Source organism: Doryrhamphus excisus, chromosome 17 (assembly GCF_030265055.1).
Source record: "Doryrhamphus excisus isolate RoL2022-K1 chromosome 17, RoL_Dexc_1.0, whole genome shotgun sequence".
NCBI lineage: Eukaryota > Metazoa > Chordata > Actinopteri > Syngnathiformes > Syngnathidae > Doryrhamphus > Doryrhamphus excisus.
The window spans coordinates 15,059,527-15,070,436 of NC_080482.1; the positions used below are offsets into that span (position 1 = coordinate 15,059,527).

The window sequence follows — 10,910 nt, forward strand, 5'->3', positions numbered from 1 at the left end:
GTTTACGGAGTTGATGTGTGACGCTGTAAACACTTCCCGTCATTCACTTCATGAGTAGCGTGTGGAAACTCGGAACAACTCTGGACCGTACCAATTGATCCCATAGCATTACACCTGTAGTATCTATGTATGTATACAGTATGTACAAAGTATACGCAAGTGCAAGACTATACAGATTCATATTTGGGACATATTGTTCAACTCTTGACTACATTTTCTGCCAAAAGATCTTCAAACAATATGAAATTAGCCGTTCCGCTATACGGAAAGTCATTTACAAGTGGAACGCAAGTAAAAAAAAAAAACTGTGAACAAGACCAGAGCACGAGCAGAGTACAAGACGCTTCAAAAAATGATCAGCTATGATCACAGCGCTGAAAGAGACTGCACAAGACTGATTTTCAGGGGAGGCGTGCAAGGAGGAAACCCTTACTGTCCAGGGCTCGACAATAACGATGTACCGATGGCCCGGGGCAAGTTAAATCAAAATTTGGGCAAGTAAATCCAATCAGTGATATTCCCGTCGGGCAAATGCACTTTGGCATGCTATACTGCCAAGAGTTTTTTTAAAAGCGGTTCTTGTTGGGTGTTGGTAAAACACGGACTGCGTAATTCCGGTGCTAATTTGCAAACCAATCCTTGCAAATCTTGAAATGGACCAATCAGAATCGTTTATTTAGACCAGTGTTTTTCAACCTTTTTTGAGCCACGGCACGTTTTTTTACATTGTAAAAATCTTGTGGCACACCACTAACCAAAAATGTTCCAAAATGTCACCACGACCTCCCACGTGCATCAATAAGTCTATGGGAGGAACAAGGTAGGTGTTGCCACACGGACCAATATTACATTGCTCTGCCAGTCTTTACACCACAGACACTCCACAGTAGCCATGTTTTTACATCACCACTTTTTCTCTTTCCCAATGACCTTTCGGGAAACAATGGTATCCATGGAAAGGAATATTCCAATCTCTTGTCTACATGCGCCGTGAAAATCAAACAGAATAGTCAATAGGGCATGCCCAGTAAAACGTAAACATCAACATCACGTGATACCGGCTTCCCCGAGTTTTTCTTTCACTTGTTGGAATAACTCCGTATTGACAGTTTTTCGTCTGTCCAGTCTTGAAATTTAGTTTGAATCAAAAACAAACTTTGCTTAGTCCAGTGCCGATTGCTGGCCTCCATTTTTAAAACTAAAGAACGTCTGGATCTGCGTGTTACGTCATATCTGAGCATGCGCTGAAAGAACGCACCCGGGATCAATTTAAACAGGAAAAGATCAAATTCAATCTTGCTAATATTTTATAATTAAACTCAGGACATGTTTTATATAGATATATATTTTCATTTTGAATAAAACTGCACTTGTGAATAAAGTATAGAAGGGTTTAGATCAGGGGCCGGCAAACTTTTTGACCGCGGGCCGCATATTTTACACGTAACAGTCCACCTGGTATTATTGTATCTGTAAAATTGTCATGCAATCTGCTATTATTATTTATTATTTTATATTTATATTTAAATATTTTAAAAATAATAAAATATTATAATAATTAAAATAAAATTAAAATAATAATTATTATATTATTATTATGTAAAATATGCAAATATAACAATATTATTATATATAAAATTAATATAATAATTAGCATTAATATAATAAATATAATAATCATAATAGTTATAATAATAATATAATAATTATTATTTTAATTTTTATTATTATTATGTGCTTGTGTCTCTTTTTTCAGGAGCACTTTGTAAACAACAGACCATGTCAAACAACGAAATTGATACAACCATCAAAAGGTTGGCTCAGGCCATGATGCCAGGTTGTATGTTGAGTTTAAATTAAATACTTTTGAAAGATTGGGCGGGCCGTATTCAAACACTTGGCGGGCCGGATGTGGCCCCCGGGCCGTAGTTTGCCCACCCCTGGTTTAGATTCTGTTTCACAGATGGCGGTAATGCAAACGAAAGCTGCTTGAAGAAAAACACCACAAAGAAGAAGGCACCCTGACAAATTTCCGTTTGAGCGGGTACAAGATACCTCAATCGGATTGGTTAAAGGAATATTCCATCCCTGTTCAATTCTTTCCATTTGAGCAAATAAACCAAATGCAATTGTAATATTTGGGTCCATGTATACTATTGACATAATGGCTATTGACATAATATTTGCAAATGATGATTAATAAATGCTAATTATAAAAAGTGATATTGGATAATTCCTCACGGCACACCTGACGGTTTCTCAAGGTACACTAGTGTGCTGCGGCACAGTGGTTGAAAATCACTGATTTAGACCGTCCACAGTCGGCGTTTTACCCACACACTGAATCGTTCTTGTTGGCGATCAACCAATGAGCGATGGTTTGACTAGGAAAACATCTATCATGGCGTCCCTGCCAACATGGTCTAATTCTTCAACAACTTGTGAAGGAAAAGAGCAAAAAGTGATGAAGCAGTGCCTCCTAAACAAGTATTTTATTAGCGGCAGCAAATCAAATGATGGCACAGGTGAGTGAATCACATTGCTGTGACAATTTGAAGTGGTCACAATGAAACACCACCCATTAGATCCAATACCAAGTGCTGATTTTGCACAAGCTACAAAATCTAGCGCTTCCATTTCTCGCTGGATTTTTCTCACCTTTGCTTCACAAATTATTGTTTGACAAATTGAGCATTTTTTTCTGGATTCACAAATGTGTCTATTCAATAATGTTTCATTGTGGTGCACAACTTATAAATATCACTGCTTACTACGACTACCATGTGTAAGGTAGTATGTAGTAAATGATATGATATCATTATGGCAGTCTTTCATTTTACATGGGGCAAATTCGGGCAAGTAGTTCTCACCTTAAGGATTCCCCATCCATGGGTAAGTCATTTTTGTTTTTAATGGAGAGCCCTGCTTACTGTCAGAAAAATTTGAAAGAAACATCAAGTCAAGGCTTAGGCTTGTTACAAGCCAAGACCAGAACTTATTGGACAGTGACAGAGGACATGTTTAGCGTGAACAAAGACGGCATTTGATGCAAAGAATCTCATACCAATTGCGAAGCATGTGGGTGGCAAAGTCATGGTTTGGGGTTGCTTTCCTGCTCCCTCATGGAACCAACAGGAAATTCTTCCACATATGAAAGGGTGACGGGAGAAAACTGGCGACCATCAGGAAAGGATTAATGATACTAAGAAATGGAGCTTATTTGCGGCAATGGAGGCAAGGATTAGTAACTTGGTGGAAGGACATACTTTATCTGCTAGCTTGACACTACACCGCATTGACTGCTGGAGCCTGTTGCTCCCGACCTGGCGTTGACCCAACGATGCGTTGAGAAGAAAAAACCTGCCGTAACACTAAATGAAGACGCACTAAGACGCTCTAATGTGCAATTGCTGATCTTTTGTTTTCATCATACTCATACCTTAAATGTCCGCCACCATCATGCTCATTATTTAGTATGGGAAGCGTCTTTTGAAAGCCTTCTGTTTTGCTTCTTACACAAGCTAGGCTATTATTACGGAGCCAAATTACTCCAAGTGAATAAAACGTTATTAGGTTCATGATGTCCTGATGTCAAAATCATTCATTCATTCATTCATTTTCTACCGCTTTTTCCTCATGCGGGTCGCGGGGGCTGCTGGAGCCTATCCCAGCTGTCTTCAGGCGAGAGGCGGGGTACACCCTGGACCGGTGGCCAGCCAATCACAGGGCACATATAGACAAACAACCATTTACTCACATTCATACCTATGGACAATTTGGAGTGGCTAATTAACCTAGCATGTTTTTGAAACCGGAGTACCCGGAGAAAACCGCAGAACATGCAAATTCCACACAGAGATGGCCAAGGGTGGGATTGAACCCTAGTCTCCTAGTTGTGAGGTCTGCGCGCTAACCACTCGACCGGCGTCTCAACACACGGCCCGCGGGCCAAATGTGCCCCGCAGGACACTAGTTTGAGGCCCCCGCCTTGATATGAAAGTTTAATGTTTAATGTTTAATGCACCTACACAAGCCCGGTCTGTGTGCACCACTGGGGAAGCCTGCAACCAGCCTCTGCCTGCTAATGCCACAAAAACACACTCATTTGTTAACACTCCCCGCTTCCTGTGAAATATCTAAACCAAGTGCGGTCCACGGGCCATTTGTGGACCACTAGGAAAATTAGTAATGTACCCCGTTAGTAATGTAATTGTATGTAAAGTGATGTCAATCACAATGCATTCATATCATACATATTCCCAGGGAGATGTAGGCATTATATCAGGGGTCTCAAACACGCGGCCCGCGGGCCAAATGTGGCCCGCAGGACACTAGTTTGATATGGATGCTGTATGGTATCATGTACCCAGAAAAAATTATTACGTTTGATTCATGTTCATGTTAAAGGTTAAATAACTGTTAATAGTTATCCTCCCTATCCGTGTGGAAGTGGTAAGTTTTTGGCTATTTAAGTTAAAGGAAATAACTTGGAGGCTACCGGTTAGGTCGCTAGCTCTCTAGTTTGCGAGTTAGCATGTGTCTCAAGACCCTGCAGTTGCGCAATATGTTGTAAATAAAAAGAGTATAAATGTGACTATAGTCGTGTTTTGTCATGTCTACAGGGCTCTAATAATGCTTTGTTCATTTTAATCTGAAAAAAATCATTTGTCTACCCACCAACTATATGTGGTTTCTTAATTTTTAATTATTTGCTGTTGTATTATTATTATATTTATTTATTACTGATTGATTTTCATTATTCTTGATGAATTATTTTGTGTAGAAAAATAAAAATGAAGATATTTGAGAACAGTGGAATGTTTTATCAGAGCTTTTCTTGTAGAAAATCGGAACCAAAGCAAAGTTGATTCATTTTTCTGTTTTTAATAAATGCGTTTTTTGGGGTTTTTTTTTGGAAAACCTGATGCGGCCCAGTCTCACCCAGACCCTAGCTCCCGTGGCCCCCAGGTAAATTGAGTTTGAGACCCCTGATCTAAATTGAATATTGGATTATTTTTAAATACTTTTCTTATCAGAAACTGTCGGGAACAAGTAGCATAAGAACGAGAATTTTTTTTCATTTTTACAAATTTCAGCAATTTGTTTACAAAATGATGCATGGTCATTTGTCAATTCCTTGACATGTTGTGTTAAGTTTTCCATGTCATCTAGCTGTTGATCTATTTTGTTGTGAAGTTCCAGCGTATTTATATCGATGTGGTTGGGTAGCTCCTTGCTATTTATTCTCCCTTCCTCATGTTGGTCATCTTGTCAACTTATGAGTTCTACCTCCTCATGTCGTTCAATATCATTATAATTATTGCCTTTTTTATACCCATGCTATTGGTGGTCATTCAAGCTCAGCCATTACGAGGGTAAGCTTGTCCTGCTGGCGACTAGTTAGTTGCTGAGGCCAGACTTATAATGATATTATAAATATTATATTATATCATATTATACAGGATCTGTGGCAAAATAGTCCAATGTTCCACAATACTACAATTAAAAATAATTATAAATAAATAATAAAAATAAAACACAGTTTTTCTCGTTGTTGGCGTAAACATCCCCTTTGTCTGGCTTTGTCTTGTTCGCTTGTGAATTGAAAGAGCTGCAACAATCAGTGACTAATTAATCCAATTAATCATAAAGTAATTAATAGTTAGTATTTTTAAATGTAAATATACTCTGATTTCAGCCTCTCAAATGTGAATGTTTTTGCATTTCCTTAGTGGAAATTACTCCTCTAGCTTCAGATTAATCAACTAAGAAAATGATCATGATTGTATTTTTGTGTACATTTATTGTTGAACTAAACATTTATTGTTGAACTAAAGCTATTTGACAAACATTTTGCTAGTTTTATTATTTTACATAATTTTAACAGAATATTCAAGTGGCAACCTGGTGTTTGTATACTTATTTGCTCTGTCAGTTCAAATCTTCTACTTCGGAAAAAATGTATAAAATTGTGGGTTTTTAAAAATCTGATTCATCAATTAATTAATCCAAATAATAATCGACCAATTAGTCAGTTATTACATTAATCATTAGTTGGAGAATACTAGTTAGTATTCTCAACTGGTCTCTAGGTGTCAAGTCACTTTGCTTTGATGAGACATCAAAAACCAGGAAGTACGCTGTCAATGCTTATGTGTGCATCTATCTTAGTTATTTATGTCTAAGATGGCTTATTTTCTATGATGTCTACTATGTTGAGTAATAGGAGTTTAAACATGACTCTGGGGGTGTTATTTCATGTCTAGAGGGCTCTAACAATGGAAACTATATTTAGAAGATCATAAACAGGTTTTTTAAGCTGTAATTCGAAAAATATGAAATGTATTAACATTGCATCGCGTTCAGGTCTGGAACCAATTAACATAATCGCCATAAACGAGGGACGACTGTAGTGCCTACAGCGTAGACTGGGGGTGTCCAAAATGTAAAGGATGCCTGAGGGCCACTATGATATACTGTATTTTGTACATTATGATTCCAAAACCAATCCAATTTGGTCAACATATTGTATGCTTTCTATACAAACAAAACATATGTGTTATAGGTGACAAAGCAAATTCATTTACTAAATATTAATTAATTCATTAATTAATTAAAAAACATTAATAAGAAACAATGAATTAATTTTATTTTTACAATATCCTAATGGTCATTAAAAACCCAGCCACACTTTGGACTTCCCTGGCTTAGATGTTTGTTTCTAAGCAGCTGGTTCGGGTTTTGCGGCCACTAGGGACCCGCAGACAACAGTAGTACCAGAGTTCCTTTGTTATTCAACCATTATCATTTATCATTCTACACATGAGAAGCAAGGGTGGTGTCTTCATGTAAAACTATAACTGTGAATTTACATATACGTATAGGTTGTTTTGGCTTTTGGGGGGAAAATGATTTGGTTAGAGTACGTTTCAGTTAAGAGTCGGGCCGACTGGGACAGACGAATGACACCAGCTAGCCAAGGTTCCACTGTAAACATTCATTCATTCATTTTCTACCGCTTTCTACCGCTGGAGCCTATCCCAGCTGTCTTCGGGCGAGAGGCGGGGTACACCCTGGACTGGTCGCCAGCCAATCACAAGGCACATATAGACAAACAACCATTCACACTCACATTCATACCTATGGACAATTTGGAGTCACCAATTAACCTAGCATGTTTTTGGAATGTGGGAGGAAACCGGAGTACCCGCAGAAAACCCACGCATGCACGGGGAGAACATGCAAACTCCACACAGAGATGCCAGAGGGTGGAATTGAACCCTGGTCTCCTAGCTGTGAGGTCTGCGCGCTAGCCACTAGACCGCCGTGCCGCCCCACTGTAAACAGACTGAAGGAAATCCAATGAAGCTACGGTATGCTAAGAAGTTATAGCAAGGCCACTTACTTTACGCTTTGCCCCGCCCCCCTCTCGGTTTTTGCTTTTTTGGGGGCACCAACAAATGCTGTGGACCCCCCTATTTGTATCCACAGGAGCGTATTTACCCAAACCCAGTCATTGGGGCCCTATTTGGGGTCCTTCAAATCTTCCTGTGAGAATATTATTACAGAACAAGTCAATCATCTTAAATGCTTTTACTGTAATTGATAAAAACATTATCACAGTCACTACTAAAGACGTCGTCATACGTTTTTTTTTCCAACCCAACGTCTCGATCCCAAAGATGTACTGTACCTAAAAGACATATGTATAAGTCTTTTATGTTTTTTTTTTTTGCATGGGAGTTATAAAGAGGTGATGATGCAACTGCACAATAAAAGAGCGTGTTTTTTGGTACATTTTTAACATGAAAAAACGTCCACAAGGTGGCAGAAGTGCATTTTATAAGAGGTCGGCCTGCATCTCTCCCTTAGAAATCCATGCTCAGGAAGTGAAAAGGCATATCGCCGTAGAGAGCAAAGGAGTTAACACATTGACAGGAAATTTTAACACGTGCACATATGCAGTTCAGATGTAAATTGGAAAATTGTAAATAGCTCAAGTGTGTAATATTTGTTAAAAAAAAAGGGTTACTTTCATGTAATACAACCATTTTTTGTGTTATGTTGTGGCATTGTTGTTTACCTTGTACAGTATAGCTAAATTTGTGTCAAATCTTTTCACAAAAAGCCTTTTTTCTCCCTTTTCTGTTGAGAACTGATATTTTGCTACCAAGTGGTTAGCATGTTGGCCACACAGTCAGGAGATGGGGAAGACCTGGCTTGGAATCGCGGCTTGGCCATCTCTGTGTGGAGTTTGCATGTTCTCCCCATGTGTGCGTGGATTTTCTCTGGGTACTCCGGTTTCCTCCCACATTCCAAAAACATGCATATTAGGTTCATTGGTGAGTCCAAATTGTCCATAGATATGAATGTGAGTGTGAATGGTTGTTTGTCTATATGTGCCCTGGGATTGGCTGGCCACCAGTCCAAAAACCCACATTCTCACACATTCTAAAAACATGCATGTTAGGTTCATTGGTGAGTACAAATTGTCCATAGGTATGAATGTGAGTGTGGTCTAGTGGTTAACGTGCAGACCTCACAGCTAGGAGACTTGAGGGTTCAATTCCACCCTCGGCCATCTCTGTGTGGAGTTTGCATGTTCTCCCCGTGCATGCGTGGGTTTTCTCCGGGTACTCCAATTTCCTCCCACATTCCAAAAACATGCTAGGTTAATTAGCCACTCCAAATTGTCCATAGGTATGAATGTGAGTGTGAATGGTTGTTTGACTATATGTGCCCTGTGATTGGCTGGCCACCAGTCCAGGGTGTACCCCGCCTTTCGCCCAAAGACAGCTGGGATAGGCTGTCCCTAGTGAGGATAAGTGGCATAGAAAAAGGATGGATGGATGATATTTTGCTATGTTCTACTGCTGATTACTAAAGAATGGAAAAAGGTAGAAACAAACTTTATCTCATTTTTTTCTCTATTTTTTTCTTTTGGTATATACCATGTCTATGTAGCCCCACTGACAGTTTACCGTGTGCCCCCAGGGGGACCCGCCCCACTATTTGAAAAGCCCCGGACTAGGGTGAGTGCCCAATGTCAAGGCAAGGTACAACCTTGTGGCTAATTCAAGGTCCAAATAAATAAATAAATAAATAAATAAAACAGCACATGTGAATCTGTGTTGGGAAATGTCAGTGAATGCAGGATGAGGTCTTGACGGAGCCACCTGGCCCACCATCAGCCTCCTTCCCTCTACAGGGGGGCCACCATCTTCAGGCAAAGTGATGCTCGCCTCCCTCCACTCCAGGGCAGGGTAGGGGCTGGAGCTGATGCGGTAGCTAAGCTAACTGCTAGCATTAGCTGCCACGGCAGATGAAATGCTGCGGATCTCCAGAGGACAGTGGGGGGGGAGTGGGGGGGTGGGGGGGGGGGGTCGCGTGTGTTGCAATCTTCAAAAATCGCTACTGTCATCTTTGACCAGAGGACACCCATATACCGTCCATCATGCGCCACTCATAAATCCACATTTCTTCCTGAGATTTGGGCTGCCGGCAGCCCCTTCCGTTGGTGTTCCAACTGGAGGGAGGTCGCAGGATCACCCCATGCAAGAGGGATCTGCTTTCCAATCGCAGTCTACGTGTGTTCATATGACAGAATATCATCTCATTATGGCGCTTATGTGTGTTTTAAACCCAATTCCATGCAATAATGATGATTTTTTTTAACAGTATTAAAACGTAGCGTTACCGAAACTTGCCTGGATACACACACGCACACGGAAAAGGGGAGGGGGGGGCGCCGCATCAATCAGACTAACAAATAGTCAACTCAACAGAAGTATAGCTGGTTAAAAAAAATGACAAATGTGTGCCAATGAAGAAACTAATGGACACGGACGCCGCATTACGTGAAATCGGGGTCGTTCATCAGAACACACGACTGGGGTGACGTGGCTCCACTACATGTGAGGTGTTAACATGTTACATTGGGTAACGCTCTTAAAAGCAATTCATACATCATATCCTGCTCTCTTTCCATGTAACGTGGAGATTCTCACATGACCCAGCTGATGAGCCAAAAGGCCGGTGACAGGGACGACTAACCCGACCTTACAGTTCCACGAAGCTCCCCCCACACCCCCGATTGATCGCTCAGCGTCTTTCGGGCATATTCCAAAGCAATTAAGAGCCAATGAGTTCGTTCCATGCAGGTGTAGAAAGAAACACCGTAGACCGGCTACTGCTTACCTCAGGCGGTGTGTCGAAGCAAGTTCCGCGTAGCAGCCATGTTCGGAACCCCACTCTCCCTCCGTCCACAAGAACAGAGCCCCCTCCCCAGTTGCTGTTCTTCCTCCAAAAAAACGAGAATACGATGTACAGTATTCGCAGGGTAATCTCCGAGATTATGAATTCCTAGTAAATTGTTAGTCTTGGGAACTCTGGTGGAGCGGTGACGAAGGGGGCTGTTCGCCGGCGCAACTCATTTAGCCGTGCCTTAAGGGGAGGTGGGCAGCCCACCGCCTCACACCGACACCTCCAAGCCCGATCTTGTCACTGTCAATTTTATCTTCATTTCTTCTCTGACACACACGATACCATCACACAAGAGCAAGAGGCACCTGGTTCCAAATTCCGTTATCTAATTTGAGTCCAGTGAAGGCGCCAGGCTAACATTGGTTAGCTGTTAGCTGACATGCTAGCTAATAAAAGACTGACATTGGGATTAAGGAGGCAGCCGGCACTTTGCCTTCTTCCAGTGCGCTGGTTAAGCCATAAAAGCCGTCGTGGTGGAAAGAGTTCCCTTCATTTGAAGGTTAGCTGCGGGTTGCTCAGCCCCTCCGTGATGTTAGTATCGGTCGCTGCATTGGGGCGCACTCCCGATGCCAAGCCAGCACGGTCCCGCGCGTTCCGGAGACATTTCCCACAAAATGGCTGCCAAAACAAATCCACAGCGGATAGTC

General features: G+C 41.1%; 1 protein-coding gene across 1 annotated transcript in view; it reads right to left on the minus strand.

The window, feature by feature from the left end:
• Window positions 1–10,873, minus strand: part of dyrk1b (dual-specificity tyrosine-(Y)-phosphorylation regulated kinase 1B) — an 82,730-nt gene extending 71,857 nt beyond the window's left edge. The window contains exon 1 of the mRNA XM_058054085.1: window positions 10,198–10,873. The gene's annotated coding sequence lies outside the window, so the exon portion shown is untranslated. The remainder of the gene's footprint in view (window positions 1–10,197) is intronic.
• Window positions 10,874–10,910: the final 37 nt, after the last annotated feature.